Source organism: Anthonomus grandis, chromosome 22 (assembly GCF_022605725.1).
Source record: "Anthonomus grandis grandis chromosome 22, icAntGran1.3, whole genome shotgun sequence".
Taxonomy (NCBI): domain Eukaryota; kingdom Metazoa; phylum Arthropoda; class Insecta; order Coleoptera; family Curculionidae; genus Anthonomus; species Anthonomus grandis.
Window position 1 is genome coordinate 11,893,920 of NC_065567.1, and position 23,538 is coordinate 11,917,457.

Below are 23,538 nucleotides of genomic sequence, written 5' to 3' on the forward strand. Positions count from 1 at the left end.
CTATATACCAAGTCTTTTTCTTAGTTTTAAAATTTTTGAATTAAAGTTTTTTCGTTTATAAAAAAAACTAAGTGGCACCCTCTTATTTATTAGTTACAATCAAGTTTAGATTCTTTAATAGCCAGTCATAAGTGAATTATTACTTATTGTACTACCGCGGTCACAGGACCACTTAACTACATCACTTTCCTTATTATTCTATTCAGCTACTACTGGTACACTTCGGATCCCCCTAATTCGGTCAACTAGACTGCGGTGCAAAAAGACTGCGGATAGTCTACACTCTACCTCCCGGGGCAAGGAGAAGGAATCGCATCAAAAAACTTCGCGCATCCATAAGTGAGATACTGGTACCATGGCGCGTAAATCTATATTTAATTGTCGAATAATAGCTACCGATTCCACCGATTGGTGGATATACCACCAGTAGGAAATTGACACACTAAATATTCTGGACAATAATTTTGCCCGAAGAAATAATATATTGTTTTATAAAAAAGAATGGTAGTTTTGTCTAGATAATTAGTACATACATATATATTGTACATATATATACAATCTGACCAGCATGACTTGTAATGAATATCGTAACTTCATTACAATTCTTCAGATCGAGCGTTGAAAACCATTGTAAGTCTTACAGTGTATCCATGGTGTCGACAATTCTTGGTAGGGGATAACTATTCTTCTTGGTAATGTCATTCAGTCTTCGATAGTCGACACAAAATCTGGACAAGATCTGGTAGATCCATCCTGTTTCTTTACTAGTACAACTGGAGGTGTCCAGAGACTCTGCGATGGTTCAATCACTTTTTATGTTCTTACGCCTTAAAGCATTAAGGAAACCTTATTTAGCTTACTTACCTTATTAAGCAATCGGAATCTTTTAAGGTGTTTGATTTATCGAAGCATTATCTCCAATGTTAATTCGATGTTACCTCATTTCAGTACTGCCCAGGTCATTATCATGCAAGGAAAACATATGTTAGTCATCTTTCAAAAGCCATCTTAATTTAGTATACTTTTCCAAAGTTAAATTAACAGAGGATTCTTCAAAAAAGGTTTTGTAAACATATGGGGAAATGTCTTTTTGAATGATCTTTTTGAATGATCAATGACTTCTATCAGATTTTTTATGACTGTCGCTACTTCAAAGCATGTGCCAATATTCTATCCTTGTTTTAGGTGTTGATCATATTTTTTCAAGTTTACCATTCGAATCAAAACAGTAAATTTTTTTTGAGTGGATAACGTCTTCGCTAAAAGAATTCCTTGACCGTATACTTTACAGTTATTTATAAGTTCAATTGAAACAGTTTCTCCATCTTTTCCTCTAGCTGTGGCATTAACCACCATCTCTGAGTTAGATGCTATGGTAATATCGTTAGATAACTTAACAACTCAGGCATTTTTAATATTATCATGTAGGAAGTGCATCGAAATCTCTTTATTTTTTATCATCAATATGCGGTTATATACATCCATTTTAGACTAGTGAGCATTCCTAATATCTAATCCTAATATAACGGTATCTATAATTTCTGCTACTAATACTTGTTGCTGGCATATTGGTAATCCAATGGTGTCTTTAGCTTCATGTAATCCAATAATTGGGATCCTTTTTCTATTCTCTGATTCCACGATAAAATCTGGTAGAAATGAAACTCTATAGTCAGATATGATGTTGGGCTTCACGATGGTATGTATTGGTGGTGAATACACTCACCGCCGCATATTTTTTTCGCTATTACCAAGCTCTCTCCAGGACGTGGCAACTGGTTAATTCTTATACGTGGAGCTTGGTATCACCCAGCTAGTTTGCACCTCTTCACCTCTCCAAAGTTTTTCTGGTTTCTTGTGTCTATCAAAGGCTTGGAGCATTGATGCTTAAGGTGTCTCTCCTTATTATAATCTCAACACTGGTTTATTAGGTTTTCTAACCAAAATTAACTTAAGCTTCTTCAGACCGTCTTCGCGATTAGCTTCAAATCTTAAGCAGTTGCAATTGCGGCAGCATGCATTCAAAAAACTAGCATTGTCAATAAAAAAGCAGTGCATTAAAAAAAAAGAAAATAATATAATATTAGATAGAACTGAAAATATGGAAATATTTGTTACAAAAATTGACTGGAATACCAAAATCTACTTTCATTCCATTTCATTTTGAGAAAACAGAAATTCCACCCGTTTAAATTCAGAATCCATCAAGGCCTCAGACCTGGTAACAGGTGTGAGGCCTTGTGTGATAAACAGATGTGGGTTAGGATCTTTAGAATTCACCCTGATCACAACTTACTGGAACGTATTTTGGAAGAATTTGGACAAGTTACTGCTTGCAAAGTCAAAAACTGTTGGTTTCACCAGGATGGTGCGGCAGCATTTCTTGAATAGATTTCCGGGAAGATGGATACGTACACATTCAACATTTCCGTGGCCCTCTCCTTCGCCAGATATAACTCCGTTCAATTTTTTTCTCTGGAAGGGTATAACAACATTTTGTTTACAGCCGTATATTTTAATCTAAGGATCAGCTGAGGAGAATAGTTATTCAAGAGTGCGAGAGCATTACACCTGATATGCTAAGAAAGGTTTTAAATTCCCAACCTATGACGTAACCTACCTACGTATATGAATAAAGTTTTTAAATCGTCAATACCATGATTTTAATTTAATATTTTAAGACGTGAGTAAAAATAGCTTACTACACCAATACTCAACGCCATCATTTCATCCCCTCCTTTAAATTAAAGTATTCGAAAGTATAATGTTTAGATTTAACATTGCAGAGTAATATCACGTTATTTTTAATCATCGTTATATAAGTAATAAAATATGTTATTTATTCCATATCCAAACGTCAGGAAAAAATAAAAGCGAAATCGTTAAATTTCGGTTTTTTAGGCATATCTCTGGAACTACTCGGAATTTCAAAACTTTCTAAACGGCATATTGTTAGGCTCGAAAATGAGCAACTTTTCTCTAATTTAATCATCTAATTCTTATCTCTTTTGCATCTCAAGAATTCTATGATAAACATCTTTATATTGAACACACTATAAAGACCACCGTTTGCAGATATAGATCTGTTCAATGCAAACTTGCTTCATTATTTATCTGAACTGCCTAGGTTGAATTTTCACGTTATTTGTGGCGATACTAATTTTAATATCCTAGAAGAGAAACAAGATTCAAACTATATTCAGGAATATACACCTTCTTAGCGTAAAGTACTATATTTTGAATATTAATAACGTTTGTACTTGGGAAAAAAATTACCAAAATCTTGTCTCGACCACTCTTTTGTCAAATCTATTGTTAAATTATAAGATATTGGATCACTATCCAACTGTCATTGAAATAGGAAATTAAAAAAATATGTAGTAACTATATTAATATAAAAAATTAAACCAATACTACTTTTTATTTATTTTTATTCTTGTGAGGACATAGATAAAATGACTAACGTTAAAATAAACAAAAAAATATTTTGATAAGGGTTCGGTTAGGTTGGAATTATTAGAGCCGTCGAAAGGCTTTTAATTGGAAAAATGAACTTTTTGAAATGAAAATTTAACTTTTAAACAAAATTACATATTTAACATATGTAAAATGAGTCTAGAAAAACTATTACCGTGTCCAAAAAACAATATTTTAAATAATTATTAGATGTTATAAATGTATGTTATAAATGTATGTTATAAAATTAAAAAACCTTAAAATTTTATTGACAATCAACCGAAAATGACAAACAAAATGTTTTTTATTTTGTTTCTGAGCAAAAAATATTAAAAGTTATAAAAAACTTGACAAAGGTGCAATTTGTTCATTAACTATTTCTGATACTATCTTCTAACTATCTTTGTCACATATATTTTAGATTAAAATAAATTTAGAAGAAAATTTTATTTTCATTATTAAAAACTGCTATTTGTTGGAGTTTAAAACTATCCTGAATTTTATCCATATGTGCCGATCAATTTGTGCAGCTAGAAATAACTGTATAGATGTTTATATAAAATACAATACGTCTTAAGTAACTGTATGTTTTTACTAAATTTCACATAAAGTGTATAATAAATCTATTAAAACTTAGTTTTTAGTAGCACGTTTAAATAGAATACTTCTAGAAATATCCTATATCTTTTTTTAAATCTTAGTAGCCTTTAAAAGTTTTTTTGAAAACATATATAAATTTTTTTAGTAGTGTCGTATTATGTATTATAAAATTTTAATAAAAAATAATGAAAAAGGAAGAAATAACACACGAAACATATTTTATAAAAAAGTAAAAATTCAGCAGCAAACAATGACATTTATTCATTTGATTCATTTGGTGTGGTTATTATGGAATATGGTTTGACTTAGAAATTGATCAATGTAACTTTATTATATTAGGCAAAAAACATGATTGAGCTTAAATTGCACATAATGGAAAATTGAGTCGCATAGTTGAGATACTAAATATCTCATATATATATATATATATATATATATAAATAAAAATCATCAAAAAAAAATTGTGATGATCCGGTACGGTGTAAAACGAAGAAAGAAAAATTTTATTAAAGTGAGACTCCAAGAAGGATCACTTTTAAAAGCAGGTAATAGTCGGGTAGCGTAATAGGAGTTTTTATATATTACTTATATATTAGCAAAAATTCTATTTCAGGATATGTAGGTAGGCGTAGCACCATGCGTAAAAGCATAAGTTACGTATAATAAAATTAGGAAAAACAAAATTTTTTTATCAATTTGATTTTGGCTTAATTCTTATTAGTGTATTAGTATATTATATTATTTAACCCTTACTCGTAAATTTTAAGGCTTAAGAACTTAATATAATTAAATTTTACCTCTATATTTAAAAAAAAATTAAATCGATTTAAACAAAGGTAAAATGAAAAATTAAGTAATGCAAATGATATTTCAATTTAGATTCTGCTAACTTTGTTTACGCTGCAAATAAAATTCTCACGCTGGTATTAAAATGTTGCTCTAATTTTGACCGGGACGGTATGGGTAATATAAATAACATTTCGTCAATTCTGGTCCGCCCTTTGGCAATATTATTTAAACGCATTCCATAACCTCAAATACTATTTTGTGGGTAACAATATTTAATACCCCTATAATCCAATTCAATAGTTGATCGTTTAAGCTAAATCAGCATGGCTAATTAACGGACCAGCGGTTAGAAATAGCACGTTCTAGATATTCCATTTATTTAATGGGTTTGCCTGCTGCATCGCTATGAACAGTAGTTTCTGGTTAAAACGGATTTTTAACAGCTAAACCGCAAAAGGCCAGTTCTTTATTATTATACCCAGAGAATGTTCAAATGCGATTTTGAATGTGCTGTTTTATATTTAACTAGTAAAATTATATCCCTCTATGATTTTTAACACGTACACATAAAATTAAACAACAAAATAAGTTGAATACATTGCCATATACGTTGTTCATACAAAACTTACGTACCACCCTCTATAATTCGGTTTATAGTAACAATCTACATGCATATTTTTAGATTCTTAATATTAAGCACGTTAAAAAGTATTTTTCAGGCAAATATTTTGTAGGCTAGTTTTCAATTTAATTACATCCACTCTCTTACCGTATATTATTAGGGAACGTAACCGTTCCATAAAAAAGTTCAAAACAGACATTATCCTCTCGGCTACAAAAATCGATAAGGACATATTCTCTATGACACTTATTTTGTAATTTTATTCTATATACAATACGATTTTAAAGCTTTAAAAAATATTTCCTGTTAAAAACCAAATATATTTTCAATTAAAAAATTCTATATTCTATTACATTGTTACTACGAGAGCTTAGAATATATTATTGATCATCAGTCATAAAACTTCTTCTGCTTATCATGGCCAAACTATAAATGGTTGTCAACGTAATCACCTTATTCTTACGAGTTTGTGCCAATGTATGTAAACGAAATGCGCTTAGATTGTGATATATGGTCTTCGTATTGTGCATTTTGCATTTTACTATAATACAACAATAATGACGTACGTATTATAACTCTATCCCATATAAATTTATTAATTCCTTAGTAGGCAGGTGGATACATTACTTAAAACTAGATGCATACGAATAAGAGTATGTTTTAGATTACAATCAGCTCCTAAGACAGTAAAGGAATTTCTTGACAGAGCAAAACGTGACCGTAAAGTATGGACAGATCAACAAATTACCAAAATATATAAACCGCACAGCATCTTTCTGCAGCTCTCATTTGAATAATAACCGACAGTTGGTACTTTATTTCTTAACTTATCACGATAAAATGTTTTTTTATTGTGATAATCAAGAGGATTACTCATTTAAGGTGTCCCACTACGAATTGCGGTGATCACTTTCTCGAAAGGCTAGCCAACTCAAGTGTAGAAATAAATCACATTCTAATATATATATATATATATATATATATATATATATATATATATATATATAATAACCTTATATTAATTTTTTTTTAGAATTTTTAGTTTTTATTTTAAGTAGTTTCTATATTAAGTGATTGCCAGTGTTATTGCTTGAAGTTAAACGTTAAGGATATGTTTTATTTTGTAATATAATGGTTTTTTTTTCTATTTTGTGAATTCAATATCTTTAAATACATTTATTTATTTAAAATAGATGACCTTAACTATGATAAAATTATAGCTGAAATAGCAAGCCCAACAATAACAAGCATTTTTAAAATGATATATACACAATATTTATATTATTTATGACTATAAATATCTTTGTTTTATTAAAGAATGTTTTTATATTATGGATTCGTTAATTGTAATTGTTAAGACAATTAATTTATTAAGACAAATTTGTTTGGGAAATAAATTATTATCTAAAATTCTTAATAGTATAATAGATTACTAGTTACTATAGCAATCACCTAGTAACATCTTCTTTTTTTCAGTGAAGAAATTCTTTATGACCCTTGTAGTTCTTGACATCATAGTACAGTTTTTTTACGTTTGTTACAGCTAGTTTACGTTTAAACGTCACCGATAATATCATAATACCATGCGAGCTCTTGACAAAAAGATCTAAGCCATTATGATACCTCTTGATTTCTTGAAAGCATTTGATGCCATCTGTCATGATTTGCTTGAAGCGAAACTGAAATATTATAGCTGTAGTGACGTTGTTTTGTCCTTTTTTAAAACTTACTTATGGCGTAGAACCCAAAAAATAAGGGTAAATATTGAATATTCTGCTTCGAGAAAAGCTTCGAACCTAATGAATCAATTTTCAAACGAGCATAATCCTAATAAAATAAAAATAGTTTTGTTTTCAAACTGAGGATCACATAAAAATATACTGGAAACTGTTCACATGCAATTGGATAATGAAACTATTCTGTTCTCTTATACTGTAAAGGTTCTGGGACTGAAAATGGACAAAATTTTTTAAGGTCCAAGAAGCATGTTAATATTCTTCTGCAGAGGTGTTATCTACGCATGCATATGCTTTATGCCAATAAACACATTTTAAAACTAGGAAAAAACTCTTAGTGGCTCTTGTTTTATCTATTTTAAATTACTGCCTTATAGTTGAAGAAGTAGTCCATACTTGCAGTGGAGTTAATAAGTCAAAGGGTAACTAAAATTGTTTCTGTCATCCTCCACTAAATTTATTTAAAAATCATCTATCCTACATGTTTCGGACATATAAGATGTCCATCTTCAGGGATATATAATGAGGGTTTTCGTCACAACATATAACCAGCTATCGTGCTACTACCTTAAACTGTTACCTGTCACTAACCATAATACGAGTATTATTTATTCGAGTCTTGTCTTTCTCCGCTACTTCACATATTTTTAACTCCGCTCCACGCATATTGTTTTTGTTGTTCATTTTCGTTAACTTTATTTTATTGTTACTGTTGCCTACTATTGCTGGTGCCTTTACAAGCGAAGAGTACGCCGATATCCTAATAGCATATGGTAGAGCTGATGTAAATGGACGAGAAGCAAAAAGAATTTACCAAGAGCGTTTTCCCAATAGACGCCAACCTAATCGTCATACTTTTGAAACGACCTTTAGACGCTTAAGAGTAACTGGTAGTTTAAATCGCCGTGAACCTGGAGTTCGCAGACAACGTAATGTTGCTGATGACGAACGAATTCTGGAAGCTTTTGACGAAGATCCCACAACGAGCATCCGAACTGTAGCTGCCAATCTAAACCTAAGTGTATGGAAGGTCTGGTCTGTCCTTCATGCCAACGGAAAGCATCCCTTTCATTACACTCCCGTGCAAGATCTTGAAGAAAACGACTAGCAAAGACGCATTTAGTTTTGCCGCTTCTTGCGACATATGGACGTAAAAGTCGTGTCCTTTCAAAGAAAATTCTCAGTTAACGTTTGGGCAGGCCTAATTGGTAATAACTTATTGGTCCACATTATTTACCGGATAATTTGAATGAAGATAATTATCTAGATTTTTTATTAAATAATCGGCCCGAACTCTTGAACGGGGTTCCAAATTTTCTCAATGAAGAACAAATGACGTTCCAACACGATGGGTGCCCAGCGCACTGGAGATTGGCGATCCGGGAGCACCTAGACAATGCATTTCCCAATACTTGGATTGGCAAAGATGGCCCTATGGCCTGCTTTCAAGAAATTAGTTCACGCGTCCTTGAAGACAAACTTATTTGTTTTTCGTAAGTTACCTAATTATTTTTGTTACATGTGGCATATCGTTAGAAAGACTATTAACTAGAGAAGTTTTTTATAAACACCCTGTATATTATGTTATTATATTATTAAATTATGGTTACTTAGACCAAATTAATCGTTACCACCTGCAACGCGTGCAGAATACTTGCTGTAGATTTATTTTTAACCTCAAAAAGTTTGATCATATATCGGACTCTATATTTCAGTTGAGGTGGTTAATGCTACCTTACCTATTCAAATTCTTTACTTCTACTTTTCTTTATTGATTACATGTTAGTCAAAGTTTTGAATATCTTTTTGAAAAGTTAATACCAAGAAACCAGGTTCACACTCGAAATATTAGATACAATATCTTGACCATGCCGCACCATTCCGCGGCTCTGTTCGAGCGATCTTTTACTTAAAATGTCGTTAAGTTCTTTAATGCTTATAAACTAATATTTAATACTTCATTAAATGTGTATAAGAAATATTATAGATTTTTGTTTTTAAATCAATCCAAAGTATAGTTAGTTATAGTTACTTTTTTCGTTTTCTCCATAAACTGTTATTGTTAGGAAGGTTAAATATTTAAGAGTAGCTCTAAGCTAATATTCACCTTCTTTGGCAATGTAGTATTAAGTTATATTATAGTAAGATTAATATTGCTTTTTTTTTAAATTAAGACATTTTATTATTATTAGTCTTATTATCATTATTATTATTATTATTCTTAAACCCCCGGAAATGTTAATGTTAACTTTATAGATAATGTTGACCGGTGACCGACTAAAACTTTCCCGCAGGGTGATACCAGTTGGTTTCCTGCATTGCGGTCTACTTTGTTGAAGTCTTATTATGCCCAACACCTTTGCATAACAAATGTTGGTGCAACAAAAATCCATAGTTCACGCAATTAAATTGTAATGTTTAGTCAACGAAAACTTCTAGTTGATGCAGCGAAAATTACTAATTAAACTAAAAATGACGCTTGTTCTCAGAAGCAATTTAAAGTTTGTGGTATAACTAATCTCGATGCCATCCATTTTCTTCAGTTAAATTTACTAAATTAGTAGTTTATTTATTGGTTTTAGCGTTTATTTCTTAACGTACTAGTCTCGACTAAAATTCGTCAAAAGGCTATTTTTAGTAAGATCATCATTTTTAGTAGTGCATCATCTACTATGGAATAAGGTCCAAATTGTGCTATTAAAGATAATAAAAGCGGAGAATCCTAAGTTCATAAAATAGACGTAAAAAATGTAAACTATGATTATTAACCATAGGTTTAAGTAATAAAATACAAAAATGAAAATAGTGCAAAAACTATTGTCGTATGTAATAGTGTTGTTAAGGTCCAATAAAAATGTAGCATTTTTTACTGTGCATTTAGGTAGGAATTAGTCACTAAATTCAATTATCAATTAATATGCCAAAATTGATAAATGATTTATTAAACTTGCTCACACTAAACACAATCACTTAAAACTACTCAACATTTTTATTTACATTTTAATAATTATTCGCTACTATTTATTTTGATAAATCAAACTCGTCCAATATTTAGACCTATACGGACCTCCTAGCGGCGAGAGTTTCTTATTTATTTCGTTGCGGATCATTCGCCAACTTTCTGCGTATATCCCGAGATATCGATGATAAAATTTGTTTTATTAAGACAAATAACTTGCATAACTTACTAGTTTTTACCTATGAGATTCATCATTGTTTTACCAAATTCAATTGAATTTGTATTATATACATGAAATATTTAAATAATTTTTTGTGCTTTCCCTACTATTCAGTAAGATATTCTTACTTGGCATATCACAGTGTGGTTTAAATGCTTTTTCAATAAATGGTACTAAATTTCAAACCAATCAGGTATTTCTACTGCTTTATTCAGAACAAGGTTATTATTTAATTTTGTTAAAGCAAACGTTTGTTTAAGATAATTTTACTACATTTAGCGATTAATTCTTGGAGCTATTAACAATTTAAATTACTATTGGGATATTTTTCATGAAGCATTGTGGTCGTTTTTTTTTGTATACTATTAGTATACAATAAATAAATAACAATAATTGGGGTGCTTTGTTAAAGTGTAAACACCTGCTTACCATAAATTGCTGACCGCACTGCCTTTAACTCGCAAAACTCATTTGAATAATAAATAAAGAGTCACTTAAGAATGCTATACCTGCCCCTTCTTTTGTAATTTTATTTTCTACATTATATCACTACCATAGAAGTACTAGTTTAGGTTAATTATATTGTTTATAAAATAATAAATTAGGGATATTAGTTGAAAATACGGAACATATAATTGCTGTACTTGACAAAATTGAAAATTCAACGTCTTATCTACCATCAACCGTGATACACCCTGTTTTTTTACAGAATTGTAGCCAGTTCAATTAGATAAAGGTGAGCAATTCAAATTAAAGTTTTGAAAAATATTGAAAAAATTATGGGCTATAGTGTCATTTTTTTCTTCTTTATTGACTAACTAAACTTTGAATCAAATATCAGATGTCCCTACAAACATTCATTTTGGTAGATATACTTTTTATAGTCCGGGGGTTGGAACCTTTAGTGAGACACTCAAGTTACTCTGCCTCGTAATTTGTATAACCTGAATTAGGTTATAATTAATTATAATTGATTTTCATTACAATATAACAGGGAAGAAAATAAGTCATTGTGGTCTGCGAATATTGGGAAACTTCTTTTAAGGACGAGAACAAAAAATTATTAAAAAATCAATTCCATATCTTCTAATTATAGCTGTATAAGCCAGTATCTTCTACGTGCATTTTACTGAGTTTTATTTGTCAATTGGAAATATTTATTTGTCACTGAAAAGCGAATTTTCATACAAGTGAAATTTAAAAAAAAATAAATATCGACAAAAAAAACTTTCGGAATTCTTGAAAAAAAAACGTGTTTTATGTAAGTAGAATGCAGTAATGGCTTGTTTTGTACCTAATTTGAAAGTAACCAACTACTAAAATATATAACCTGTAAAACGCTTTTTTAATAGGTTATATATTTTATTGGTTGGTGGGAATAGCTTTTCTATTTATATCATGCCTTATAAATATTTTTTTAAACATTCCTTTTACATAGCTGGTCGATATTATAATTAGGTTTAATATCCCTGCGAACAAAAAAAATATTTACTGTTAATTAAACTTTGTTGACTCTGTTTTAAAACAATAAATTTTTAACACGTTTCAAGTGCTTAATTTTATTTATCATTAAACTTAAGAATAAACTCGATGATATGTCACACAAGAAACACTCCCAATAGAGAATAAACTAGGTGTGACGTTACAGAAGAGATGAAGAGCTTATGAATAAAATATATTGGTTTATTTTTGTTTCACAAAAACCCTTGATATTATAGTATACTATATTCTGCAAAAATTAAGCAAATTCCTTTTGTAAAGGCACTTTAATATAAGTACTAAAGTACTTATGAAGTGGGAAACACTTTTGAGGAAACGTGTGAGGGAATATGGTGTCAGAGGATAGTGTTTATTGAATTACTGTTTGATTGTCTATTATGCTGATAAAAAGTTTAATTCCATAAATGTGTTAGAAGTTGTGAATGTATTTGCGAAGCTTGTTGCCTAACCACATGCAGTTTTTAATTAAGCTCGCGGACTATTTTAGACCCCTGTCAAAAGATGACAATGGTACGCTTGCAGAGGACTATTGTTTTTCGGTTTTTTGTAAAAAGACAGAGCGTTGATCTGCCTGTTTCGTTGCAACTATGAGTGTGTAAGCAACCTTGGCACAAAACCAATGCCTTTACCGGTATCCAAGTAGGTTAATCTTGTAAAATGTGATTCGAAAATGGACCTTCACTTTTGTAACCAATAAATTACTCAAAGATGAAAGAACTCTTTTAATACACCCGGCTGTCTATTGCATGACCAGGAGATCCTTAGCATCACACAAAATGATAATTTAAGGAAATTTTGGGTACGCTATTTAAAAGATTTATGAAAATGGTGATATTAAAATAATTCAAATAAATTATGTTAACAACAGAAGATATGTTAATAATAATCAAAATAAAAAAAATATAAGTACACCAGCAGTTATATCTTAAAGTCAAAAAGTAACTGGAATAACATATATGTTTATTATTTTAGTATCCTAATGAGCAAAATTTTGTGTTGAAAAAAAAATGAAGTTGCTCTTCTTTGAGGGCTTTATTTGGGCCCCAAATAAGGCTATGTATTGCAAATCCTACTAGTTTGAATTTTCTAGATGATATGTATTTGCTTGCTCTGATTCTTGGTGTTCCCTTCAAATTGTTGGTAAGAGTGAGTTTCTAACACAAAAGTATATTTCTGGTATAAGTGCGTAAGTGTCAAATAGAAGTGTTTGGTTATAATATAAATATGATACTGACATTCGCCTATTATCCATTATTTATGATATTAAAAACAAATATATTAAAACTTCGAGATTTATAAGAAGCTTATATTAAAAAGAGATATGTTAAGTTAATAAAGAAAGAAAGTTAGTACTAAAAGTTAAATAATAAATGATTTTTATCGGGATTCTTCCTAAAAAAAGACGTAGAAGAAGTAAAGGTAGTACCTGCCGACACGTGTTTCTGCTTTTTAGCCTCTTCCGAAGAGATGACGAATAAAAGCGAATAAACAACCAATTTGTGTAACCAGTTCTAGTAGCTCCAGTTATCTAGAGAAAATATACCATTTACACTAAAGAAATATATGTTACCTATGTGATATAACCTTAACTCGGGCCAATATGGTTTTAAGTCCCTCTACATACATACCTGCAAGGGGAAACCATAAGAACTACTTACAGGCTGCATCATGTCATAAATCGCATCTCGGCAAACAAAGTCTAGCTGGAATCAACTGAACTTAGAAGGTGTGCAGCACACTTGGTATGCCTTCAGAGCTAATGCCAAAAAAATATTAAACACAAATGCATCCTTGGTCAATATACCAGACCAAGTGCACTGGGATCAAAAACGGATAGAACTAGAGAAAGTGGACATCCGAGTATATTCAGACGGGTCCAAAACCAATTTTCAAATAGGAGCTGGAATATACTCCACTAACCTAAAGATAGATATATCTGTCTGCCTTGGGAAACACTCATCAACATTTCAAGTGGAAGTAAATACCATTGAAATCTGTGCAGGAATGCCTAACCAAATGCAATTTGAAAACAGAACCATCAAGATTTACAGGAATGATCAGACAACAAGGAAACAAGGAAGGTAACAGATACCATAAGGGAACCTAATAGGAAGTACCTAAAAGCTCTCGTAGGTATATATACCGGCCACTGCAGACTGCGTCACATAAATAGGATTGGTTTGGCGGAAATCGCCGAATACAGATTAAGCACGGAGGAGGACGAGATTGCAGAGTACTTCCTATGTAGATGTCCGGCACTAGAAAGAACCAGGCAGGCCATCTTCGACAATGCCTTACCTATGACAGAAGACCTTAGGTTAATGCTTCTCCCAATAAAAGTAATAAACTCCTAAATAGGTCGGAGTTGATTGGGGAAGTCTAAATACCTAAGAGTGAGCCACAATAGATCTAGATTCGTACTGGATGCTCACAAGGGGCTCACTTACAACAAACCTAACCTAAACGAACCAGTTTTTTTAATAACTAACGATAGAAGATGACTTGAACGAGATAGTCTGCCAGAACAAGAGCTTGTACCCTTTGGGTTTGATATGGATACAAAAGTTGTTCACACAGAATGGCGACTCACGTTTTCCCGAGCTGCAATTCTCCTTACAGATATCCCCAAATCTTCCTCTACATATGCTAAAATGTGCTCCTTAACATAAGGTGCACGTACCGTCAAAAAACGGTCACGGTCTTGGTTCATGGATTAAAATGAACTTGTGTCTCTTAGGCGCTGACGAATTCATTCGCCTTTTCAATTATATGCCTGTCTGCCAGTTCACACATAGTGTATTCCATATTTTCTCGAAAACTATCGCTCTGGGTGATATGCCATAAGAGTACTTTTTTTTGTAGGAAAAAGTATGCAGTTTTTAAAAAATGAGTCCACGTTGCAAAAAAAAATACATCAAAAAAAGGATTCACGAAGCAACCTCCTACCCTTGCAAAAAGGTAGGAGGCAAAAAAGGCAAAAACTTGCCTTTCCGATTTTTCAAATAATTTTTCAATACTACCATTTGATTTAGAGTCCACATTTATGGCAGAGGTTTTATTTCGACACTACTTCCCCTATTATGTATCTTCCACCCTATATTCATTGGAACTTTTTTTACTATTTGTAGGAATACTATCATCCTGCGAATTTTTTTGCACTATTTCAATAACACCCTGTTTAAATTACTATACATTAATAAATATGATGTTTTAAAATATGTAAGACTGTAAAACTATACTTACAGTATAAATCACTTATAGGGATGTGCCTTTATTCTCTTACTTCCGCTATAATATACTCACCTAAAAAAACAAATAAATAATCATTATTAATAGCACATAAGTTTAATAAAAAATAATAAATAATAAATATAGCTTCTAAACTGTCTATATTTTAATATTAGAAATATAATTAAGCTATAAGGTAATTAAACCATAAATTCGTTTAAAATAATTGATCTTAAAAAACTGTTTTAAAAAAAGTCAATTTCTTTAAGAAGGATTTTTAATGAGTGGTAAAATCTGGATTTTGCATTTGAAGGCATTGGTATCAAAAAAACCAACATATTACTTTTGAATGGCAGCAACAAGGCCGATTTTGTTTTAGTGTTTCATGTTTTCTATTGGGCACTAAAAATTATATAAACAATTTTTGAGGGTAACTTAACTGTCCAACTATACCTAAATATATTACAAAATAATATACCAGAGTTGCTGGAGGAAACACTTTTGGCACATCAGATATATTTCCAGCAAGACGGAACACCCGCTGGATCTACGGGCCAATCAGTGATAGTTGGACAGTTAAGTTACCCTCAAAAATTGTTTATATAATTTTTAGTGCCCAATAGAAAACACTAAAACAAAATCGGCCTTGTTGCTGCCATTCAAAAGTAATATGTTGGTTTTTTTGATACCAATGCCTTCAAATGCAAAATCCAGATCTTCGCTAGATTTGGTTAAAAACCAATAAGAAAATTCCAATCGTTTAAGTCGATCGTCAGAATGCAATCCTCGAACATTATTTACCTTATACTCTGGATTGGATTTTAACTGGACTACAGTAGCTCGAGATGACTAACATCTTTCTAAAAACCTATTATTATCTTTTTTATTTTTTTTTTATTTTTTAACAAAATAAAATAAGTCGATTCTTTACTTGTTTAAATATAATTGCAGCGCTGCTTCGAGTTTTTGCTTAGAAGGGTTTAAACATTTTATAATATCATACTTTTAAAAAATTTTGAATTAATCATCCATTATTATTGATTTGTATTGACTTTATGACTTAGTATCCATGAATGCAATAAACAAAACGTTTTTTATGCACGTTTAAGTTTCATATAAATATGAATTTTTCTGATTTTTGAGGCTAAAATTAACTAAAGATTAAGTTGTGATATAAGTTCCATTTAAAAAATACCAAGTTTGTGCCCAATTTTTAAAACAGTGCTCTAAAAAAAATAAATATTTAAATACGCCATTGATTTCTATGTAAAAATATTATTATTATGAAAATGTAAATACGTCAATTATTCTCCTAGTTTCTGAACTCTTATATTAGTATTTTGTAGATAAAGTTGATTCGTAGGGCTTATTTAGGGTTTTTAAGTAGTTCATCTTGTTTGAGGATCCCATTTTGGCCCCAATTTAGTTTATTTAGGTTATTTTATTATAAGTCCCAATATTTTTAATTTTCTAGAATTTGTATACTTGCTTGCTTTGACTGTCAGTATTCTCCTAAAATTATTTGTCTCTTTTGGCAAAAACAATGAAGATAATTCTAATTTCAAAACTGTTTCATCGGGGTTTAAAAACGACGCGCTTCGTGACATTTCATTCAGTTTTAATTGTTTAGTCAGTTTTTACGCTGGAAACAATTAAACGATAGTCAAGGCGAGTTAGGTTAGTGTTTTTGATGTTGACAATAAAAGTGTGTTCCCGAATTTCGTTACATTATTATAAGCAATTTTCATTTCTTTTATAGGGCCTGAGAAATAATAATATCTCGAAAAGTGAACATTTTCGTTTTCGCCCTGTAATTCAGGAACAAAATTAGTTGGAATATTTCTGCTTGTGGCTTTAAAAGTTTTAGAAAAAAGTGATACAGGGTCGCGAAAAGCGCAAAGATATATCTTAAAAAATTACAAAGATACCGTGCAATCTCATCCAAAATGGGACACAGTGTACATAGACCAGGAACCGAAAAACAAAAAGGTTGCATTAACGTTTTCGGAGCTTGTTATTATGTTCTACATCTCACATCTGCAAAATTTGAACGCTGGGGCTTTTGAGGAGCGCCATAGCCCAAAAAATAATCCAGGAAAGACCTTACGGTATTGCTTGTATCCAAAGTTACAGATTTCTGCACATTTTGAGAAGTTTTACTTGATATTTTTAGTTCTTTTTAATATTTTTTTTTTATGAATTTAATAAAATGGAAGGTTTGTATTTATGGAAGATCAATTTTTTTTGCGTTGAAGTTCATATTTAGCTTCTCTTTCTTGATTTATAAGTGCAGCTACTATCTTGTACCATTCTAGATATTTACTTTATACTACATATGAGCATGCAGATGAAACTTATTGCTCCTCGTAAAGTCATTGACTGATATGCCCAATAATTTCACTATGATTATTACATTTTCGGCGTTGGTGTTACTTAATGGTGTGTCATCATTTATAGCGAGCATTCTTAAACCGATATTAAGTCGACAAGTTCTTAAATGTGGTTCAAGTTTATAAACGTGGGTACTAATATGCTTAGTGTTAGAGTTTTTAAAATTATGTATTTTTCTTTAGAAACCTTAAAGAATAATAATTAACGCCAGCATTATAATATTTATGATAACAAAGTAACAATTGCTAGCAGAGAGCGAATCTATCTTGATTTATTTTAAGAGGTTTTGGAAATGTAGTCAATGTTAAAAGAAAACGATTTTAGCAATATTGCCCTAATAGTGAGTTTTAGAATAAAATTAAAAGTTGCTTTTTTTATTTATTATTAATTGATAATTAATAGAAAATGATACTACGTATATTAAAAACCAAATAGAATAAAACTTTATTACCCTTTATTACCCTTAAAAACTAAGCATTTTAGGGTCTATATTTGTATGAACTGTTTAGCTTAAATATGGTTTAGGATATGGTTATATTTAGTAATTTTTTTTATTTTAATATTAAGATCAAAATAATATAAAAAAATCATTAATAAGTAAATGGAAACTGTTCTACAGGGTGTTTTAGAACTATGGAATGAAACTTCTGGGGGTTGTTCAGTGCAACAGAAGAATCCATTTGAGTATAGAAAGTCCGGAAATGCATCACTACGCCACTACGGCCCTAAGACGCCTTAAAATTTATAAAAAAACATTAATTACCTAAATAGAATCTGCTGCATTTATTTTTACCTTTTGTACATGATACTATAACAACAATTGTTTAAGATGAACGCTTATCAATATCAATTCTCAATGCCATGTTTAAACATTTTATAGCTTTCAATTTTTAAACATTTATTGCTAATAGAAAACTTTACCAATCAAGAATTGGCGGATATGCATTTGGCATACGGAGCAACAAACTGCAATGCACGAGCAGCATCGCGGTTGTATCATGAACGTTATCCCGAACAACAGCATCCTGGATACAAAAAGTTCATTGCAGTTCATCGGCGGCTCACTTAGACAGGCATGTTTAAGACCAAGATGCATGATACTGGTGTTGCTCGAACCGTGATAACGGTCGAATTTTAAGAAGAGGTGCTTCAGCGAGTTACCGATAAACCATCAAATAGCACACGTGACGTCGCTAAGAATATGAATACCAGTAACGCTTTTGTCTGGCGGGTACTATACGAGCAACAACTCCATCCTTACCACTTCCAGAAATTTTAAGGTATGACTGCAGTCGATTATCATCCTACAGTTCAATTTTGCCAATGGCTTCTGGATCACATCATTGCACAACGAAATTTTTTACGATATGTTTTGTGGACCGATGAAGCCTCTTTCACAAGAGACACGTATGGGCAGGCAATGTTGATGATTTTTTAATTGGGCCATACCTTCTACTGGAAAGGGTTAACAGGACCTATTTATCTGCGTTTCTTGGAGGAAGTTCTCCTAGAACTCCTTGAAAATGTTCCACTAAACGTTAGACAGCAAATGTGGTTTCACCATGATGGAGCGCCGGCTCACTTTGCTGTACAAGTACGCGAGTATTTGGCTCAGCGGTTTGGGCACCGTTGGATTGCCAGAAGTGGAGCAGTTTCTTGGCCTCCTAGGTCACCAGATTTAACGTCGCTCGATTTTTTCTTGTGGGGACATGTAAAGTCTTTAGTCTACGAAATTCCAGTAGAATCAGAGCTAGACTTAATTGGATGAATAACAGCAGCATTTGAAATCATTCAAAATGAGGATCAAATTTTTAGTGCAGTCCGCCGAAATTATGTGCGGCGTTTAAATCGGTGTATTGAGGTTGGAGGAAGACATTTTGAATAATTGTCGTGATGGTATCATATACAAAAGGTAAAAATAAATGCATCAGATCCTATTTAGGTAATAAATATTTTTTCTAAATTTAAACGCGTCTTAGGGCCGTAGTAGCGTAGTGACACATTTCCGGACATGGGTTCCTATACTCAAATGGATTCTACTGTTGCACTGAACAACCCCCAGAAGTTTGATCCCATAGTTCTGAAACACCCTGTATATGAGAATCACGATCATGATTTATACGTTAGAAGTTTCTTAATCTTATATTAATTTAAATAAATAAATTAATCATTCACCAAAATAATAGATTCAGAAAGTCTAAAATATGATAACCCGTTATCATTTTCAATCAAGCAGATTAAGAAACCATAGCGACAGACCAGAGTAAAAAAAGCCTAATTGATGTTTACGATATTAAATTTAGGGAGTATACTCTAGTACAGTTAAAGTGTTTTAATCAGTCTCTTTATGGTCATCCATCATCGTTTACTTCACATACTTGCTTCTCTTGATCAAAAATAATTTACTTTATTATCCGTATTTAATTATGAAATATGATAATCGTCTATAATATTAAGGCTTATTATTATACTGGCATAGGAAATACCGGAACGAGAAAATAACTTACGACCTAAATATTTAGAACTAAAAACTAAATCATGATAATAATAAAAATGATGACAAAAAGTAACAGATAAAAATAAGTGATATTAGAAAAAAACCTGATTACAGAATTCAATAATTTAATACGGACTTTTAGCTTGTCTTATATATTTTTTTAAACTTCAAACTTTAAATATTAATGTAAATATTTTCTTTTGATGGGACAGTAGGCATTGTATTAAATTTATTATTATTAATAATACTATATCGGCATCTTATGATTTCTCAGCTTTATTTTCTAAATAATATGACTCTAATCATAAGGCGGATAAGCAGGGTTAGATTGTTAGTCGAAAAGGGTAACAATATCCATAACTTAATTATCGTGCGCCTATTGGTGAAGTGATGATAATATCATCTCTGTTTTTCTGCTTTCCCATAAACCTATTCTTAAATCATTCAATTTTCCATGATCACATTCTTTTTTAAAACTATATTGACTCGGAATAATGTGTTACACACACTGCTCATTCTTCCTTAGTGTAGATGCTGGATATTTTTCTTTAAAATCAGAGCGGATAACACAAATCAGTTGTACGCTTTTTCATATGATCCCTTTTTTCCTTTGGCTTTCTAGAAGCCAATAAATAGAAAACTTGACGACATTATTACATTCTTTACGGGCTCGTTGTCATAAAACAAAAATAATATATTTAATATAAATTAGTTACAATTATAGCCTAAATTTAGTAGACGATTTTTTAAATATAGCGACATTTTAGAACCCTATTTCGAATTCACTAATCCCTTATTAACTTCATTAATATTTACATTGAAACATATATTGTGTGCTAAAAAAGTCCCAGACCCGCTTAATGATTTGTAAACGCGCCCTTTATCAAAAAGTGCCCCTTAAAAATTATAGATTTGTTTCTGATCTACATTCGGAAGATAACTTTACATAACAGTAGTAGAAACCAAAGTTATCTTTTTTAACAGGAAATAGTATATTTTTTATGCATTTTCCGATTCTACGCAAAATTTTAACACAACTTAACAAATATTTTAAATTTTTACAAAATACATTAGTACTAGAAATAAGGCGACTATTTTCTGCTGACAATTATTAAAATTTTGACGACGAAATCTATATTTAAAAAAATTAAGTAGGGTTAGGTTTAATTTTTTGGGAGAGGGTTAAAAAAATTATGAATAAATTTTTAAAGTCAAAAAGTCTTAGTAAGCGTGTTTTTACGTTTTTCTAAAATATTTTTTTTCAGTGCCATAGCAAATTTAGTCCAGAGTCCCCATCCTGTATGTATATCCAAAAAAACCTTTAGTTTAAAATCAGCTACAACAAAAATTATAGTTGAAATGCATTACTCTGTATATTTTTCATACCATTATTGAATAATATTAGGTTCGTCTCATAGCGTTATTTTTACAGCTTTTACAAAATACTGTAAAACGAAGGTTACGATTCTATAAAAGGGTTTCGGCTGCCGCAACTTCTCAAATTGGCAATAAAGTAGCTAAAATGTTCATGACAATATAAAGTTGACATAGACGGTAGGAAAAATAAACTAAAATAAAAAAATACTTTTGCAATCCGGCGCTTTCAAGTCACTCGAACTTTAAACAGTTTGTGTAGTATACAGAAAGTTGGTCCCAAGACAATTAGAGATTTAAAGGAATTGCCAAGCAGTTTCAGTTGTTCAACTGTTTCAATATATATTACATTCGATTGCGTACATATCCAGGAATTCTAGCTGATTTATCTATTGAATACAACTTATATTTAAACCTTAGTAATTTGATTACCTCTTTACTATCTCTTTTAAATTTTTAACTAATATAATAGCATTTGACGAAAATATCAGATTTTTAACAATAATTTAAACCTGTCATTATTTTTACAAATATAAAACTATTTATTTATTCTACTAAACGAAGTAAATCTAATTAGAAGAGAAAAATAAGAAAGAGACAAAGAAACAGAGAGAGAGAGAGAGAAAGAGAGATAACAAAACAGAAACAACAAAGAAAGTGAAAAAACTAGAAATCTTAATAATAAGCTTGTTCTTTCTTATTCTGAGATAAAGCTATGACCGATGTTTTTTTTAATTTTATTATTAACGCAGGCAGCATAATTATGCCGCTATACTTATTATATATAAACTTTATTTTCGAAATATCGCATATAAGAGTAAAATTTATTTATATTATAACGAAATTCGGGAAGACACTTTTATTGTCAACGTCAAAAACACTAACCTAACTCCCCTTGACTGTCGTTTAATTATTTCCATGGTAAAAACTGACTAAACAATTAAAACTGAATGAATTATCACGAAGCGCGTCCTTCTTAAAACCCGATGAAACAGTTTCGAAATATTTAGAATTATCTTCATTGTTTTTGCCCAAAGAGACCAATAATTTTAGGAGAATATTGACAGTCAAAGCAAGCAAGTATACAAATTCAAGAAAATTAGAACTACAGGGATTTACCATAATATAACCTAAATAACCTAAATTGGGGCCAAAATGGGGCTCTCGAACAAGATGAACTACTTAAAAACTAAACACTATAGATAAAAATAATAAACCAAACGTAAGTAGAACCCTATAGAAACCCAACGAATCAACTTTAACTACAGAATACTAATAAAATTGTACAAAAACTAGCAGAATAATTAACGTATTTACATTTTCATAATTATATTAAATACACAAAAGTGTCATCAGCAAATCGCACGAAGGCTTTTTGTTTTGATTTTGATATAACTATTTTTTGTATTTATAGAATTTGATTAATATGTGCTGTAACAAACAATTTTTTATTTATAAGTTAAAACTTTAGCAAAACCATATAACGACTATCAGTGTAATCTAATTTTACTTAAAATCACTACTGAAGTGAAACTTCTTAAATATTGATGCAATTTTACTTTCTCTGATGATCAATATTAAGAAAGTTTAAATTTTAGGGTTACAATTCAAAATATTCAAATATCTAAGCAGAAAGGTCGTCCCTATTCCAGCTAAAATTTAAATTAGAAATTCAACTACTGAGTTTGTAATGTTAAGAATCATTCGTTCCGTTTAAAGTTTATCCAAATTTAAGTTAACCAAAGTTAAAGAGAGAATCTAGAATAAGTTAATGAGTGCTACCGAACTTTTATTAGTCCGAAAGGCATATCTCATAATTCAAAATATATGCTTAAGAGGATAGAAATACAGAAAAATTATAATCAGTATTCTAATATAAATAATATTCAATATTTAAGTATTTGTACAGGCGAATCATTTAACGTCATTCTTTTTTAATTTTAAAGAAACTTCTGTTATGAATATTAAAAAACCACAATCGAATTGTAAAGAAAAATATGTTTGCTCAGGTCAATATGAGAGTATAATCATACATGCTTTACAAGTCGTGCCAACGATGTACCCAACTTCAGTATAATTATTAAAGCAAAAACTCTACAATGGGAGTAATAAGCAAAGGGAAGTCGTAACCTGAATTAACAATACGAATTAAAAGAAATAGTTATA